General features: G+C 50.0%; 1 long non-coding RNA gene and 1 pseudogene across 4 annotated transcripts; both read right to left on the bottom strand.

Annotated features, from left to right (window-relative positions):
• Nucleotides 1-776: 776 nt before the first annotated feature.
• LOC120602295 (uncharacterized) lies at nt 777-17,622 on the bottom strand. 4 transcript variants are annotated; one of them, XR_005652687.1, is made up of 4 exons: nt 12,195-12,286; nt 9,367-9,955; nt 8,236-8,382; nt 777-3,913 (listed from the first exon to the last, which is right to left on the bottom strand). It is a non-coding gene; the product is annotated as an uncharacterized LOC120602295 (long non-coding RNA). The 4 variants fall into 4 exon arrangements; XR_005652723.1 differs by lacking the exon at nt 12,195-12,286 and adding an exon at nt 17,507-17,622 and having other exon boundaries at nt 779-3,913; nt 9,367-9,539; XR_005652709.1 differs by having other exon boundaries at nt 779-3,913; nt 9,367-9,539; nt 12,272-12,376.
• Nucleotides 14,642-17,244, bottom strand: LOC120601722 (PDZ and LIM domain protein 1-like; annotated as a pseudogene).
• Nucleotides 17,623-18,602: the final 980 nt, after the last annotated feature.

Here is an 18,602-nt window from a genome sequence, read left to right as displayed (position 1 = left end):
GGTGCACTTTTAATAGGTTGCCTGAGGGAGGCTGAAGGAAGAAGGAGGCAGAGATGACTCCCAGGTTTCAGAGTTGGATAGACGATGTCCCTTTCCCAGAAACTGGGAATACAGAAAGGGGACTGCATTTGGGTGGGCTTAGAGCATGCACGAGTCTGGCTTGGGGCAGGTTAGAGGTACCCAGCATTTTGGGGTATCTCTAAGGTACGTCATCTAGGGAGTAGCATCCAGAAATGAATGGGATAGATGGGTTTGGAGTTCAGGAGAGTGTCTGGCATCATTTGAAAAGCCAGATATGACTCTTAACAGATTGAGAGACAGGTTTGGAAAGTGTTCCTCCAAAATCTATTACCAGACGAGGAATGGAACTTAGGGTCCTGACTTCCCATTGCTTTCCATGTCCAGGGTCGTCTTCTCTTTCCCTGATCACTTCAGCTGGTTTAGAGTCAGTCTGGGCAGCAAAAGGCATGGCCCCACCCCTGCCGAGTCTTCCCTGTGGTTGGAGGACTCTGGTGGTGGGCAGGACTAACCCCAGGCCATCTAGGAAGACTGTGCATGTTGGATCTTTCCTATCTGCACATCCGGGCAATATCCCTACCTAGAGAAGACTTTGGGTCCTGACCAGAACAGAACAGAGCCACTGCTGGGAATCCCAGAACCACTTTTGTTCCTGCGGGCTTGCAGGCTTCTGGGCTGGGTTGACCTATGAAGCACAGGCATTTAGAGACAAATTCGGGGCAGCCCTTAAGCGATACAATAAGTAGCTTTTTAAAATTCTTTTAAATGAAATAGAAATTGGTTATACATGTGTGCAAGATTGTATCAGTTGGACGACTTCAGTTACAACGGCCAAAAATCCAACTCAGAATGCTCTTTGATAAAAGGGAACCAGTTGACTCACACTCGAGGGTTTGGCTGGCCACATGCAGGGAAGATGAGGCGCTCTAACCACTTCCATCTCACCCTGCTCTTCTCTGTGGTGACGACACTCAGTCCCTATGTGGTAGAAGGTGCCTGCCATCAGTGCGGGCCTCCATCCTCTCAGCATCCCTTCCCAGGATTCCCATAGGAGTCCTGGGTGCTCTTGGAATTGGGGCCCATGCCCAACATTGGACCAAGTACTGTGGCTGGGTGCATTTGGTGCTCTGGCCAGGCCTGGGTTTTATGGCACAGAGATGGTTCCCCAAAGGAAGGTGGGGTATTGTCCAATCTAGACACATCATGTGTCGAGGCAGCAGGCAGTGCTAGGTGTGCACATGGACCCTTAGAGACCTTTCAGTGGCTCCCAGCCTGACTAAGGTGTCAGAAATACCACTGTAGACAAACTAGTAAGGATTTATTGCCATTTATTAATTTACTTTGTTAAAACCTAAATGCTAGAATATAGAGTGGAACTTGGAATCATTGAGTCATTCTATGTACAGAGCAGGAAGTGGAGGTTGAGAAATTTGCCCAATATCCTCAAACCAGTAGACAGAAGAACTGAGACCAGAACCTGGATCTTTTGACATGCAGGCTAGGGGCTCTTACCAGAATGAAGTGGCATCTTTTAAGAAGAAGACCCCTCGGTACCCCAGCTGCCATCCACAGGAAGTCATTCATCCCCTGGACTGCAGGACAGGAGCTGACAGAGGCAGGTTATGGCAAGTGGTCTCTTCTTCGTGGTGGCCCAGGGCTGTCCGCGTGGTGGTTGGTGATACGCAGGGGTCTGTCTACACTGTGACTTCAACCAGTCCCAGTAAACAGAGGAGGCATTGGCTTTGCTCTGGCTGGCTTCTGCCCGGTGCTGCCTCTGTCTCTTCTCCATCTCTCCTGTCATCTTGGCTTCCTGCATGCTCACCCTCCCCCTGTGTTGTTTCCGGCTGGGGCCTGGATAAGGATGCAGCTCCAGGGCTGCTGTGCCTTCCGGATTACGTTGGAGTGTTTCCTACTAGGGAGATTTGTGCCCCTCTGTCTTCTCCCTTGAAAGAGAATGCCCAGGACAGTGGTGTCAGTCTCAGGTACATATAGGCAAATAGCATGATTTTGGCCTCAGTTCCCAATCATTTCGAATTTGCGAGGGTCCAGATATTTATCCAGTTTGGCTGAGTCAGGAATGGGATGTTGTAGAAAGAGCTCTGGGCTTCGACCCTCAAACTGAACAAGAAGAGACCTCAAGTTCAATCTGAAACACACTTCTTGCTTTGGGTGAGTCCCTTCTCTGGGCCTCTGGTCCAGAAAGGGAAGGCTGGCCCTGTGAGGGGCTTCGTCTGTTTGAGAGTGTGAGTTATATATCAACAAGCTGCTGCAGGTCCTGGAAGCGTGGGAGTAGTTTTCACCAGCTCTTCTTTGCCCAGACAATGAGGTAGGGCTCTTCTGAGTTTGAGACTGAATTCCTTTCATTCTGACCATCTCTCCAGGCATCTTTCTCCCTGCCCTGTAGATATTTGCTGACAGCCAGTTCTTCTCTCCTGAACGGCCAGCCCATACTGACCAGTGTGCTCCGTCTGCCTTTCCCACTCAGCTCCCGGAGGCCCGCTTGCCTGCCTGTTTCTGTCTGGGGCCCCGTTCTAAGCGATTACTCAGCCTGGGCCATTCCTCCCTGTTCCCTTAGGCTTTGCTGTGCCTCATCCTCTGTGAGTCTGCAGCTTTGTGGGATCTCAGGTTTAGAGTGTTTTGCAGCTTGCGGCCATCGATTATTTCATCTTGGCAGGGACTGTGAGATAAGTAGGACAGGCTTTATCTCACTCATCTTACAGATGGAGGACCTGAGACCCAGAGAGGTATGATTTTCCCAGAGACACAACTTTCAGATAGCAGAGCCAGTCCTGGAATTGAGGTCCTCTGGGTTTAGGCCAGAGTCCACTGTAAAATGTTAACTCATAGGTACATGTTGGGATGGCAATACCCCGGTCTTCCCAGGGAGGGCCAGGGGCTTGAAAGCAGGCCCTGGGCTCCACCTCTCTTCAGCCCCCAGGTCACCTGCACAGCCCTAGTCCCAAAGAAGCACCGTCATGTCTGCCATCCCTGTGTAACCCCAAGATACATAGTAAAGCCAAACAACAGAGGCCTCTCCTTGGGGACCATCATAATGGACCCTGGTCTGTGTATTTTTCCTCTCTCCACGTCCCCCAAAGTTGACAACAGGAATGCATGTCATGATGGATATCATCTGAGCAGGGAGTGCATAACTTAGGCTAGCTCTGGAGGATGAATCACTCCCTAAGGAAGGGACTGGGGAGGGTTCCTGGCTCCCCCTCTCACCCCATCCCTGCTCCCTTCACTTGGGGGTGAGGGTCAGAGGCAGTGCAAGGGGAAGATTCACCTTGTGCCTACTCATAGCAGCTGATATTGCCACTTTCCAGAGGTGGCAAAGCAGATAACCTTGCGACCTCGGGGATCTTTATTCCTCTCAGGGGCCCTGCCCAGAGCAGTCATGGCATATTATCAGCTCCTCAGTGAAGAAGGAGATTGCTCAGCCAGACCAAGGGAGAAATGAAAGCAGGTGTGTGTGTGGGGTGTGGCCCAGCCCCGCAGCTGAGCTCTCCAGTTCACCAGCCACCTGCTCGCTACGTCCTGGAGCTGAACGTCAGTAACACAGGGACAGGCGGGGGTACAGGGAAGGACTGCTTCCCTAAGCTAGCTGGAAGTTTGGTGCTGGGAGTTACCTGATGGCACCGGGCTGGGCACAAGCTCAGGGCCTCTAACTAGAACTTCCAAGTCTCTGTTGGAAAGGCGACATCCGGAGGACACAGCAACTGAGCAAGGGGCCAACTCTGGGTTCCCCCATCCTTTGACTTTGCTTCTCTCTTCCTGCACTCCTGGGGGAGAGGGACATTGCCTCCCTTTAATCCGCTGGCCCAAGCATGGGTACAGACACCTTTAGGTTTCCATTAGCATAGCTGCCACAGGCTGACCGTTCCAGAAGACATGACTAAGTATAAAAAGAGAACAAGAGAAAGCTTAGGATAGGGTTTATGAAGAACAAAAACAGTCGGGCTCACAAAGTACAGGTTAACCGCTTTGTTTCCAGGGTTTTCAGAGTACTCCGCCCACCGGAGATGCCTGCCTCGAGGGCCAGCCTGCTTCCGCATGCCCTTCCACCGGGATCTCAAGCCTCCCAGCACTGGCCTGTCTCCCTGTCTGAGGCACTCCCTAGAGCCCACACCGCCATGAATTCTCTCCAAGATGCCTGGTCCACCTCCCGGCCAAGAGCCTGTCCCCCTTTCCTCTCTACCCAGGGCTCTTTGACTGCGTGTGTGGCCGGGTGAGGTTTGACCCCTTCCCTAGGCCCCCTAGGGGCTTGGCATCTACACGACTGGACCTTCTAGGAGTGCTGTCTTAGTCCAAGTAAACCTTGTCATGGGATCCATCTCCGGATGCCGTGCTCAGGTCCCAGCTTAGCCCACGAGCTGCCATAGAAGGGCTGGTGGTTCTCCAGCATCTGATCTTGGCAGGAAGTGTACATGTCTCCCCACCTGCTTCCTTCTTCCCACTGGGCCACAAGAATAGAAACTGATAAGAAGGGGGTCTGGTTGGTGGAAGTTTGGGGATGGATTGGGGAAAGAGTGTTCTGGTGTGTGTTTGTTTTTTAAACAAAAACAAAAAGAACACTTTAAAGTCATTTAGTCTTAAGGAAGTAGATAAGAGCCTGACCACAAAGTTTCCGGCCTACAGCCCACCTCCGCTTCTTGCCGGTCATGTGAGTGGTGCCCAAGAGCCATACAGGTCTCCACACTCCAAGCCGCTGTCTACCAGCGCACGCAACGCTCCCATTTCATACCACATGTTCAGATGAAACCACAAAAAAATCGAACCGCCACTTCACAAGGAAAGGTGGGGGCAGCCTGGATAGAAAAAAGGAGGTGGTGTCAGCCTACTGTCCCCACCCTGCTAAGGTTGGAGCCCGTTAGAGAAATTTGCCCCATGCAAAGTCAGCCTCCATACCTACAGCCCAGGCTGTCGCCCGCATGGTGTTTGGCAGACATTCCACTTGGGTGGCTTGGTTGGGCCATGAAATCTGGAAAGTTAACAGTCAGAGGTCATACCAGCGCATTACAGGGGCTGATGACACAGAGCTGTGTTCTCACCTGCACCTTCCGGTGAGACACGGGCCCTCGCTGAGTGAGCCTGCTGCTCCTGCCTCCAGCCCCTGGGCTGAGAGAGGGAAGAATCCCCGAACCGGGATGCCGCACTCCAAGGAAGGGGCAGAAGCTCCATCAGCATTCCCAGGGCTCTAGCCTGTCCCATTGGAGCTTTGGGCCAAGCCCATCCCAGTATGCCACCCAGGAAGGACTGGGGTCTGCCGTCTGCTTTGTTGTTGGGTTGTGCCTATGCGATGACTGCACAGACCCCATTTCTGCAGTGAAGCTGTCAGTCACCCTGCTTCCTGGGCCCCTTTCCTAAATATGTAAGTACTGTCAGTTGGGGCATGACCTCTCCCCTGGCATCCTCTCCCTTATCCTCCCATCTCACAGAGGAAGTGGCGATAGATGCTAGAGTTTTAAGTTGAGTCCTTTCATTCTGGACCTGGGCCAAGGCCTGAGTAGAGTTTTGAGCCACAGAGGCTGTGGCCTGGAAGCTTCTAGAAACATAGCTTCTCCCTTCCCTAGGTGTGCTTTCGCAAGACTTGTATGTTCCCTCGCTCGGTTCTCCTCCATCAGTCCCTGAGGGGGTCTAGCATGCCTGAGCCTTCCTCAGGGTGGCCAGCCTTCCAGTGCATACAGGTGGAGGGAGCTGAGAACCCAGTCCGGAGCCCCTTGCCATGGTCCAGGCTGGGGGAGGGGCAGGAGAGGGCAGTGGTGGAAAGCACCAGCAGCAGCACCTATCCTGTTCCTGTTCCCCAGGTAAGGGCGAGAGTGATCAGATTCAGGAATTGGGAGAAAGAGGGCTGGCTGGGAGTTAGGCAGGGAAAGCCATGCCCCTCTGCCATTTTGTGTGAGTCACAGCTGCTTAGGAGAGCATTTGCTCCTTGCCCCCAGCCCCTGGAGCTTCCTTCTCGGTCCCCATGCCCTGGCCCGGGAGTGTTCCAGGGAGCCATCTGGGTGTGATGGGCCATGTCTTCACTGGTCGATTCCTTGCCGTGTAGGTGCCCGTGTGAGGATGAGAGGGCTGAAGGGTACCTGGGGAAACCATTGCTCCTCTTCCCTCTGCCCCTTCCGGTGAGGGGGGTGGAGTGCAGTGAGACTCTCTTCTAAACCTCCTCTTAGATCCACCTGGTCCTTCCACCCCAGGGGAGAGGGGGAGCCAGCATTGAGGAGGACTGGATTAACCCATGTTTCTGAGGAGAGCAAGTTTGACAGGGAGCATAGTCCTTTTCCCCAAGGGAAAACACTGCCCTTCCCCAGTGTTCTGGCTGCTTATGCCCCTGTGACGGCCTCTGGGGTAGACTGTGGAATCACGTCACCAGCTCTCATCTCTTTAGAGGACAAGACCTACAATTGAGACCTGGGATGCCAGTCTCTGAGGTCAGCTGCCCCCTGGCATACCCTTGGAAGGACAGCCCTCCTAGGAGAGCCCTGGGCGGCAGGCTGGCGGGACTAGGACGAGCCCTCAAAACAGGAGCCCCATTGCTGTGCTCCTTGGCAGGGCAGGAGCCACAGGGTCCTCGAAAGAAGAGCTATGCTAAGGGACAGTGATGCAGCTATACAAAGAGGGAGAGGGCTGGGGCTCTCCCCATGCTGTCTGCCACTCTCTGGTGGCAATAAATATTTGTTGAATGAACGCATCCTCTGCTTTTCTCTTGAGATTCAAAACAGCACAGACATGCAGACAAGGACAGAAGGAAAAGGAAGGCCGGGCACCTTCCCTGTGCTCTTCCTTATACATCTGCGGGGTGACTGAGATCTGCATCATAAAGGGTGAAGAACAGCCAAGCCACCCTGGTGCTCTAACCTTATCTTTAAAGGAAATCCGCAGACTCCGAACTCCCTATGCCGGTGCCCCTGACCCTGGGAGGCGTTGTGGTCAAGTTTAATCGCCCCTGGGAGGCAGAGTTGGGCAATAATAAGGTCTAAACCAGCGGCTCTCCAAACTCCCCTCTAGCTTACCTTGGGCCACCATTCATTCATCCTACTCCCTGCTTACGCTAAAAATCCCTGAAGAAATTTAGATTTGTTTTTCAGTCTCCTACCTTCAGGTTCTTTCACCTGTCCCCAGCTTCTCTTAATGTCTGAGGCTTTCAGCCCTGCGGAGAAACCCATTATTTGTCTTTTCTAGAGTCTCGCTGCCAAACTGTGGCTAAAGAGCCACTGTGGGATGGAACTTGGTGAGCTATTTGGAAGCAGCTCAAGGCAGGCCTCTGTTCTGTGTGGTCTGATGAAGTGGCAGCTGGGGAGGAGGTGACAGGCTCCATGACCCACAAGCTCTGCTACAAGATGGACATAGCACTCCTTTCTGCACAGTCTGGGGGTCAACTGGGACAGAGCTGACTCTGAAACCTCAGGTCCGTGCTGCCCACCCAGCCTCCCTGGAAGCTGCTGCCTGCCACTGGGAAGAGTGGGGAGGCAGTGCCCCTGGCTAGCCAGGAAAGGAGGCCGTGAAGCACAGCCCTACCGGTGCTGGCCTGGGAGTGGGGCTGGGAGTGCTGAGGAGCCCGTGATGCTTTTCCAGGGTCGTGGGACTGCAGGCCAGGAGAGTTGCCCAAGCCGGGGCTGGGGCTCAGAACTGTGGCGCTTAACCTGCCCAGCCCTGGAGCACTGGCACCGAGCTGGGAGCTTTTTGCCGCCTATCCTTACAGACACCCTCCGAGATGGATGATATTCCCACTTTACAAGTGAAAACAACAGGTGAAAGAGGCTAAATGGCTAATAGCTGGCAAGTGGCAGTGCCAGATGTGAATCCAGGGTTTTCTAGGTACTTTCTTTCTCTGGGAGGCTTGACTGGAAAGGGGCTTTGAGTTGGGGTGAACGGATGTGAGATCTGACAAGCTCTAGTTGGGAAGGACTGCAGCCAGTAAGTAGCCCATGGTGTTTTGGGGAGTGAGCAGAGAGAGTACCATTTTAGCAGCCCTGGTGTGTCTCTGCCAATGGAAAATTGAGAGCAGGACACTTTGACCATTCCCATGGTCCAGGCAGCTTCTTTCACTTTTATACACACACCTTTCTCATTGCCTGCAATTTGTTAAATCTGGTTTGTACTTGAGGCTTCATGTTCCATGGTGGCCCATGAGAAGGTAGAGAAAGTTTTCGCTTCTAGAACATTAGAGCTGGAAGAGTGGGGGCAAAATGTAATGATCACTTTCATCTGCATACTTACATAGTATTTTATAAAAATGGCTTCAAAGCATTTTTTCATTACCATTATTTCTTCTGATTCTTATAACTCTGGGATTATATGTAGAGATGATACTCAGTTGAACAAATATTTTTCTGATGCTTGCCATATGCAGGTCAGTGGTAGGTCCTACAATGGTGAGACAGAAATGAAGAATTATAACATGGTCTCTGTACACTTAGAGTTTATATTGTAAGTGAAGGAAATAGACACGTACATGTCTTTTTCGGTTCTTCGTAGGCTCTTACTCAATACGGGCCCAATTTGGCCTATGGTCCAAACTAGTTCATAACCTCTAGAGGATAGGATAGGGTGAGAGATGAGGCTTAGGAGGGTGGCCTGGTTTGGGGGTCTCTGGATCTATGTTAAGGAGCCCGACCTTGGCCCCATGAATAAAGGCACTTCATCTCATAAGCAGGAAGGTGATGAGTTTATTAAGTCTAAAGTGCCATTAGAACAAGCTAAAGAGACAGTTGAGAATGTGGGTCTGAAACCCAGGGTAGAAGGGCAGGCTCTTAGACGTGGAAGGTGATGGTGCACAGTAGAGAGGCAAAGAAGCAAAAAGGGCTGAGGGCAGAACCTTCAGGATGCCTTAGCAGCTCAAAGAAACAAGGGAGGTCTGAGTCAAGAAAGTAGATTTTAGAGACTCAGAAGTCAGAGTGGTGGTCAGCAGGAGGAAACAGGAGATGATCAGAGAGGAAGAGGGTAGAAGGAGGACCGCCTCCTTCTAATTGTTAAAGAATCTTGCCTAGAAAGAAAAGTGGCTTGCTGCCTGGTGACAGCCTGGACTAGAATATGGCTCCTGAATCCACTGCTCTTCTGACATAATTGAAACTAAAGGCTGGGCCTGCTGCAGGCAGGCTGGGGACTTGAAGAGAGTCAGATGGGTCATCCATCAGGGGTGTCCATGTGGGCAATGTGCATTTTCCCCTGGCCCAGTAAAAGGCTAAAATGGTCAGGTGACGGCTGGAGTGGCCTTCCCCAGTCAAGGTCTGGTCAGACCACTTCTGAAAGATCCTGTTTGCGTGTCTGCCCACGCTGCCTCCACCCAACTGTGGAACTGGAATGAAGAGAGAGGAGAACAGTTTTAATTGGGACTTTTGATCAGCTTACCCCAGGCTATGTCAGTCTGCTTCCTTCAGTGTGCTGGCTGGAGTTCTGTGAATCTCATTAGAGTTGGTTCGATATGCCTTCCCAGGAGACAGTGCTGGCAGGGATCCCTAGTTCCCCAGTACAAATAGTTTAATCCAACTCATCCAGTCAAGATGGCACCGTAAATTTATACTCTAAACACATAGCAGTAATACATAAAAAGATTAAACTCTAAAAACAGTCATGCACTCCCTCTCCCTCCTCCCACACAAAATGATAAAACATCCCTGTGATGAGAACGGGGATAAAAACAAGAGAACGGGGCCGAAGCTGCAGGTCTGCTGGTCTCTGAGTCTGGAAGGAGGCAGGCAGCTGGAATTCTGGGGTAACAAAGCTATAAAGTGCTCCACGTGACGCACGGAATTAGAGCTCGTACACTGCTTGAACCCAGGTGCTGGGAAAGTAGGCTGGAAAAACTTCCTTCCAACCCTTCCTTGGAGTTTGTGGTTTGTAAGGATGCTTCTCTTCGGAGACAGAATCTCACAGCCTGGACCCAGGCTGAGCTGCAGCTACAAGATTTGATTTTAGACCGGAAGCCCCAAAGGAGGACCTGGGGAGGCAAAGATGAAAACCCCTAGACGGGGATGGAAAGTAAAATAGGAGGTAAGATTAGTTTATCCACTGAAGTTCAGAAACACATGAGGAAAACTACTGCAAGAAAAAAAAAAGAACAAAATCAAAGAAAAATTTACTTCAGAAGAAGTGAAAATAACAGAGTAATCAGAAAAGTCTTTAATAAATAGGTTCAGGGCCCTCAAAGAGATAAAGAAACATGAAATCCATTAAAGAAATGAAAGGGAAGTTGTGGCCGGGGGAAGAAACAAGAGTATCTAAAAATTAAAATTTTAAATAAATTCTAGCAGTAAAAAATAGTGTCATTAGAATTTGATGCAAGAGACAGAACTCTAGCCTAGACACAGAATTCATGAATTGGAAGCTAATACTGAGAGTTTTGTCTAGAATGCAGCACAGACACAGAGGACAGATTGACAAGTTTTAGCTTGTGTCTAGTAAGAATTTCAGGTACAAGTTAAGAAAATAGCAGAGAAATAGTATTTGAAGGGATAAAGGCTGAGAATTCCAGAATTGAAGAAACAGCATGAATACCAAACAGAATAGATACCTAGACATAATATAGTGAAACTGTGGATAAGAAAGAGAAAATATTAAAAACTAGAGAAAAAAGAATTCAAATGGCTGGCAATTAGATTGACAGGCAACATCTCATCAATATTAGATGCCAAAATATCATAGAGGAATATCTTAGAGAAGCTAGAATCCAATATCCAGCTATCATTCAAGAAGGAGGTAAAATAAAAGATATTTCTGGACATATTAAGATAGCTTTATCACTCACAGACCTTTACTAAAAGATCTACTAAAAGTGTACTTCAGAAAGAAGAAAAGTCAGCTCTGGAGAAGGAGCAGGTTGCTAGCACCAACACTGAGCACAGAAATTGACATATTATGTTGGCAAATTTAATTAACTATAGATAGTATATCAGGATGCTTTCTGCTACAAAGAATAATCCACAGTGACTTAAACTAAAAAACATTAAATTAGCTTATAATAAGTGGGGAGGTACGGAGTTCCAGGGCTGTGACAGTGGTCCAGTATTGACTTGAAGGACTCTGTATCATTCCATCATTCTGTTCTGCCATCCTCAGGGTGTACTCCCTCCTCATGGTTATGAGATGCTGCTGCAGCTCCAGATATCATGTCATCACCATATAGTATCCCAATCAGGAAGCAGGGAAATGTTAGGAGAAAGGAAGCTTTCTAATGTGCCTTTTTTTCTGGAAAGAAAGAGACTCTTTCCATGAAGCCCCCAGCAGACATCTTATGTCTCACTGGCCCCGGCTGGTCCATCCTTAGAGTAATTCCTGGTAAAAAGGAACAGGCTTATTGTGCGGATGTAACAGGCTTGCCTCATCTCCTGGAACTGGGTCCTTTGCCACAAAATCAGGATTCTCTTGGCAGGAAAGAAGAGAAAGTGGCTGCCGGTAGGCAACCAACAGCGTCTGCCACAGATGGCAAAACACACGAACAAAATTCCAGTGTCTAATTCGTTTTTTAATTTATAAAAAAGGAAAAGTAAAATTGTTGGCCACATTATTAAGGAAAAATAAGGTAGAATAAAGTAGGGAATTTTGTTAAGTCACAAGTCACACCAAGTTTCTGCCTTGTTCAAGAAAATAGCACTGCTAAAAACTGTAGACTATTAGAAAAATGTATATATGCTAACAATTTAAGATAACCACTAAAAGAAGAATATAATTTCCAAGACGGGAGGGGAAAAAAGTGGCGGGAGTGGGGATAGTGTGTCAGTCCAACTGAAGTCAGGAAAAAAATAATAATAAATTAGTGAAGAGAAAACACAACTTATGATAGTAACATAAATCCAAATACATGATAAATGTAATGTGTTAAAAAGAAAAACTATCAGATTCGATAAAGAGCGACTGACAGTGGTCTGGGGCCTGGAGAGACCTGGTCGGCTGGACACAGGGACAGCACAGGAATCGCCTTCGCCTCAGGTGGTTCTGCTCTTTAAATGACTTTCTGTTCCTTGCGAGATCTTTCCCGATCTTTCCCTATCTCTCCTCAACCATTTCTGTCTGGCCTTATCTGCCTAGTTATTGAGATAACTGTTTTTCTAAGACTTCCTGCCCTAGTGTAGGTATGTATAACACATTCCTGGACTTCCCCTCCCCCCTTCCCCGATACACAAACAGACCACACTGGGTCTCCTTGAGGGGACAGGTGTGGAGCAGAGCGGGGACCCTACATCTCACTTCTCCCCTGGCGCCACCTCTCCCCATGCCCCAGAGCCCAGCATTCCTCCCTGAACAGCCTCTTTCTCACAGTGCAGCACGGATCCTCGCAATGAAGACTGATGGTTTCTTTCTCTGACTAACTTAGTTAAAAGTTAGCCAGAATGACAATCATAGGTTTGAAGACCTTTTTAGCTCTTGCTTTCTGTTTTCCTGGCTGCTGACTTCGAGCAGCATCAGAAGTACCAGAGCTGAAATCTCAGACAGGATACCAAGTCAAGGTGAGTTCTCTTGCAGGAAGATGGGGGCTTTAAAGGCAGAGGCTCCCCGAGGGGGTGTAACTGGGGAGCAGGGAGGCCCTGTGAGGGTCTGCGGTAGAGGCTGGTGCCAGGATGTTGCAATGCAATGCCTTCAGTTAGCCAAGCATGTGGAGGCGAAGCCACCAGTTCTCAAGGACATGCCTCACTGGGTTTGAGACACGTGTAAGGGAGGGGCTGTCTGGTTTCTTCCTCAAGATAATGACTGACACTCCCCGTCCCCCACTGCACCCCCTGCCCTGCCCCGCCACTTTCTGCCTTCTGTTGCCACACTCAGGGTGCAGGGAGTTTGCTGGAGTTGCTAGGTTGGCAGGGATCTGGGGCACAGGGAACCCTTCTATGGTTGTGCCCCAGTTAGTGGGAAAAGCCGCTGTGGAGGGCATTGGGTGCTTGTGGAAGAAGCACTGGCTTTGGGGCCATCAGACTTGGAGTTGGCATTAAAGCTCTGTCACTCACCGCCTGGCTGACCTACTTCAGTTAGTCTTGGGACTTCTGTGAATACCAAATGAGCGGCTCTGCCCGAAAATACTCAGAAACTCAGAGCATCATGCAGTGTGAGTAATATGTGGTTTGATGCCTTTACATTGTGGCTCTGGGACACGTCCTCAGGCTGTATGTCAGTGGGTGGAAAGAGGGTGCTTTATCAGCATCTTAGGCTGGGTTTTTTTTCCTTCTCCTCATCCCTTCTAGATTCAAACAGCCCTCCTCCCCCTATCCTCTGCGCCTTATTTTGACATTTCTTTTCTCTGCCTGCCAAGAAGATTGTGTTCAGCTGCGCTGGTCTGAGGCTGTGCTATTAGGTTAATTTGATGGCTTGTCTCCTGGGAACTGACCCGAGAATGGCTCTAAAAACTGCCTCAGCCTCCAAAACCCAGTCCCTGCTGTTCTTTGGGGGCAGCTTTTGCTGCTCAATCCCATGTGGCTGCTTCTGCTCTCCTTCACCTGCGAGTTGGCAAGGGCCATCTTCGTCGTCCATCTTTGGTTCCCTGTATCTGTTCAAGCGTTCACCCCCTGATTGGCAGAAGGTCTCACCGGAGGGAAATCATCCATTCTTCAATGCCCTCGCTGCCCCTAACATGGATGCTGGTTGCCAGTTCCTCTGTTTAGTCTCAGTATTTCAAACTCTCTCAGCCATCTGGGGGACGTTTATTGTGAAACAGTCTCACCAGATTTGCTTAATCTGTGACTACAGACCTCTTGGAAGACCATACCATTGGCTTGCCACCCACTAAATTTCCCTCGGAACTCCCCTTCTCTCTGAGAACTGTTTTCACATCAGATCTCTGTAAATTTCCAACTTCAGTAATAAAAAGATCTTCCTCATTTTCCTACCACCGAATGCATCACTCCCCGTGTCTGTGCCCAGGGCTGTGCTCTGCTTCCTGTTTCACAGGTAGACCCTCCTTGGGTAGGCACTGGCTCCCGGCCCTTCTTGCTACTCAAAGACGTGACTTCTCGATTATCCTTTCTTTTTCCTGCAGCATTAATTTTCCCTCTACTAAATCGTTCCCACTAGTATGTAAACATTCTGTAATATCTCCCAGCTTAACCCCCATGCCACTTTATCTCATTTTCTTTGGTAACACCTTTATTGAAATACAATACAATTCACATATCATACAGTTCACCCATTTCAAGTCTACAACGCAGTGGTTTTTAGTCTATTTACATGGTTGTGCAACCATCACCACAAACAATTTTAGAACATTTCATCACCCCAGAAGGAAACTCCCTTCCTATTAGCAATCATGCCCCCTCCCCCCGCACCTACAGCCCTAGGCAACCACCCATCTGCTTTATGGATTTGCCTCTTCTGGACATTTCATATAAGTGGAATCCTATCGTATGTAGTCTTTTGTGACTGGCTTCTTTCACTCAGCACAATGTTTTCAAGGTTCATTCATGTCGCAGCACATGTCAGTACTTCATTCCTAGTAAGATTCCATCGTGTGGATGTACCACATGTTGTTGGTTCATCAGTTGATGGAACTTTGAGTTGTTTCCACCTTGGAGCTAAAATGAATAATGCTGCTCGTGTGCAAATTTTTGTGTGGACACGTGTTTTCTTTTCTCTTTGGTGTATACCTAGGAGTAGAATTGTTGAGTCATATGGCGATTCTAACCTTTTGAGGAACTGCCAGACTATTTTCCAAAGTGCCTGCACCATTTTATAATTCCACCAGCAATGTGTGAGGGTTCCTCACTTTCATTTTAGAGTCTATAAATTTATTGAGTAAAAACGAACTCAGCGTCAGACATTAAATTCAGTTTGGTTCAAATGTGGCTGATGTCCATTTGCAGCAGAGAGGAACCGAGGTGAAGAGAAGGCACAGTAATACTGGCATTGGGACACCAAACAAAACAGTCTTTCGTTCATTATACAAGGAGGCATCTCACGGCAGTGAATCAGTTAGCAAAGGCATAACGTTTAATGAGCAAACTAAGCAAGAACTTCCAAAAGAGGAGAGGGTCAGGGCATTTAGGGAACAAGTTGCCACAGGGACTAGTTGGAGAACAGTGTTTGGTGCAGATCTGCTGGTTCACTTGGGGAACAGAGTGACCGCGTCGTAGCCTTCAGGTGGTGTGACCTGCTCTCGGGCATGCCTTTCACAGCAGATTGGATCTTCCACAAAGAAATGGCCCTTCTGTGTCATGTTTGTTCCACAGTCAGTGTGGTGATGGTCCTGCAGCTTCACAAACACACTGACAATGCCACTGCCACATTTGTCGCGCATGAGTGACTTCTGGGCATTTCCGATAGATGCAGCCACTTTGGTGACCGGAGCCTTAACCCTTCTGAGGGCTTGTTGGGATCCCCTTTCTCCTCAGACTCCAGGATTTCCTGCAAAACCAGGAAGGAAGTAGACCGTTGAGGGGCTCATTTAACTCCTGTTTTTCCTGAAGCATCTTATAAACTTCAGAGTCCTTGTCTATGACAAGTGCACTTGGAGGCCGTTAATGCTCTAAGGCTCTGCCATTTGTCTCCAGTCTGCTGGCTGCTGAAACTGGAGATGTTTTCAGAGAGGTAGAGGCCAGAGGGGTTGTCGTACTGGTTCGTGATGACCCTGGGGGAAGAGCTGGAAGCAGGCGAGGCAGTGAAGGGCCTGGCACTTCGCCCTTGGGCACTTCCAACGTACGGGACCTCTTGTGGTTCAAATGCATCTTGTATGGAGGACGTTTCCCTTCCTCTGTCACCAGAGGAGGCCAGACTTTATTTCAAATCTGGCTACTGTGAGTCATTTTGTCAGTGCGGCCCTTGATTTTGTTCTGAGCTTCCAGGTGCATCATATTGCTAGTGTTTTCCCTATCGATGGCTGTGATTACACCTCCTATATACATAAATTAGCTATAGCAGCCTTGCTTTCGGGAGCGACCGGGGAGCGGTGAGAGGCTGCTGGAAACTCTTTTCCTCCACGAGGCGGAAGCCCCAGGGCCCTGGGCCCTGGAGCACTGTTTGCTGGATGGTCTTGGCTCAGTGATGGCGAGCAGTGACCCATGGGGTCAGACACAGCAGGACGCAGCGCCATGTGCACGGCTCCCGGGGCAGCCGTCCTCACATTTTATTATTATAGCCATCGTGGGGGGCGGGAAGCGACATCTGACTGTGGTCTTGATTTGTGTTTCCCTGATAGCTAATGATGTCAAGCACCTTTTCATCTGCTTGTTGGCCATTTCTCATTCGGTCAGGTTTTCACCCCTACCATACCTCTGGGTCAGCCATTGTGAAGGTCACCGCCGACCTCCATCTGGCCATAGCTAATGGTCTGTTCTCAGTCACATCTTACAAACTTTTTCAGAAAAATTTGATACAGTGAATTCTCCTTTATTCTTGGAACTCTTTTTTTCTCTTGGCCTCCCAGACACAGGCTGGTTTTTTCCCTGGCTTCACTGGGCATTTCCTTCCTTGTCTCTTTATTGGCTTCTCCTCTTCTAGACATCGGAGTGCACCAAGGTTCTCTCCTGGGTCACCTTGTCTTATCTATGTCAGGCTCTCCCTAGATAATTTCTTCTGGTCCTGTAGTTTTAAAAATAAACTATATCCTGACGACTCTCAAACATATCCCTCCAGCTCTGGCCTCATCCATGAGCCTCAGACATATGCGTCCTACTTCCTCTTGCCCTTTCCACGTGGGTGTCTAAAAGGTGTCTCAAATTTAATCTCCCGAAACAAGACTCTTGCTTTTTCCCCACGCAAACCCATTTCTTTCCTGTCTTTTTTTATATTGGGGAATGCCATACCTACCATCACGTTGTCCCCCTTCTCCCCTGCCACCCCCAGAATAATGCCAGCCTTACTGGAACGTGGCGGTTCTGTTCCCTGATGCTTTGTGGTTTGGCTTGGCGCCAGAAATTTGAACTGCCACAAAGAGGCAGCTGAAGTTCTTGAACATAGAGCTGGACAGGCCTTCTCTGCAGCTGCTGACAGCAGCTGGAGGACCCCGGAAGGGCTAGCTAGAGCTGGGGCTTTCGGTGATGGGCTGTGAGGCCCAGGGGCTAGGTCAGAACTGGGCCAGCCAGGTTCAGACAGGAGCTGGTGAGACAGGCAGCCAGGGTTAAGTAATCCTCGTGATGTGGGGCCAGGGCCTGGAGGCTCCACTCTCAGCCTTGTCCTTGCCCTGGCTCCTTTGCATGTGGCAGGGATTCGGGCTCCTTTCCTTAGGGCCCAGCCCCAAGCCACTGGGAACTGGCTTCTCTTTGCTCATGCCCACCAGGGCAGCACAGGGCCTCAGGCTGTCAGCACCCCCGCCTCCCCACCCCCCGCCCCCGCTGGACCCTGGCATTTATTTCATCCATAAGCTACAGATGAAGGCAACAGCCCAGAGTGCTGGGTGGCAATGGTGCCGAGCCTGGCACTCCTGTGTCCAGACATAGTCAGGTTTTCTTCCTGACACCAGAGCTAGAAGGATTGTTAATAGTTCACCAAGCTAACCCAGGAATCCTTCATCTATAATTCACATCCAAGAGAGAAGAGGGCATATTTCAGGGCCCAGGCCTAGCCCCCGTCTTACCTGAAGAAGCCTCTCACAGACATCAGAGGGCACGAGAGCGGGATGGGGAATCTTATCCCCAGTGCCCTGAGATCTTCTGTGGGTTATTTTTCAGTTAAGTTTAACATCACATACCGGGACTAGGAACTTTCTAAACCTGGTCCTTTCAGACACTTAACATGTGACTAGAGAAATCACTGTCCTTGTTTACCTTCTGGCTAATCAGTAAGGATGGTGGCCTGCTCTCATCCCCTGAGGCCCCAGGTTACTGGAGCCATGCTATCTGGATAGTTAGAGGTGAGAGCCCCCCCTTTTGTCTATCCTTTGATTAAGGGGCATCACTGCTACTTCCAGCTTTGTTGCCCCCTGGGACTTGAGGGTGGGCTGGGGGAGAACATGTGTGCACATGCACAGTTCATCTACACCTTATTTTTCCTCTGCGCAATTTCAGGGTCGTGCTGCAACGGCTCAGCACCTGAGAAGTGAGGGGGAGCCTACCAGGGGATTACCGCTAGCAGGAGCTAACAGCAAGACGGCTGCCCGGCTGGCCTCAGGGGCCCGGGAATGGGCAGAGCAACCTCTGAGCCTGGGCCAGCTGCACCAGGAAGGAGGCCTGGGCCCTGGCAGGGAGCTCGGCACATGCTCGGCTGACCCAGACTGCATTCAAAGGAGCACCCCGCCGAGCAGCAGCTGTGCCCAGACCCTCAGCTCCTGTTCCTGCAACTCCTTACACAACTGCAGCTGGGGCTGTGACCACTGGGAGAAGGAACCTGTACCTCGGATTGGAAGCAGAAGAGCAGAACCTAATGCAAGGAGGATTTTGTTCTCTACGAAGAGTTTTCTGATACCCACAGAGCTTCCTGGGTTTCTTCTCTCAGGGTTGGGGTCCGGTTCTTCTCCCCTGGCTGAGGGTTTGGGCTGGGAGGACCATCTGAGGAGTAGATGCCTCTTGCATGGAATCAAGGCTGCTTGAAGCCAACACGCTCTGTGTTGTGATTGGGGTTTGAGGGCTTCCCCACTGCAGGGGACGAGGGGCTGCCTCGGCGTCTGCTCATGAACCACAAGGACCCCGACTGCTCCAGACTGGACCATTTCGAGCCACCAAAGAGGGGGGCTT

The sequence above is a fragment of the Pteropus medius genome, unplaced genomic scaffold (genome assembly GCF_902729225.1).
Source record: "Pteropus medius unplaced genomic scaffold, Ma_sr-lr_union100, whole genome shotgun sequence".
Lineage (NCBI taxonomy): Eukaryota > Metazoa > Chordata > Mammalia > Chiroptera > Pteropodidae > Pteropus > Pteropus medius.
This window is presented reverse-complemented; position numbering and strand designations above follow the sequence as displayed.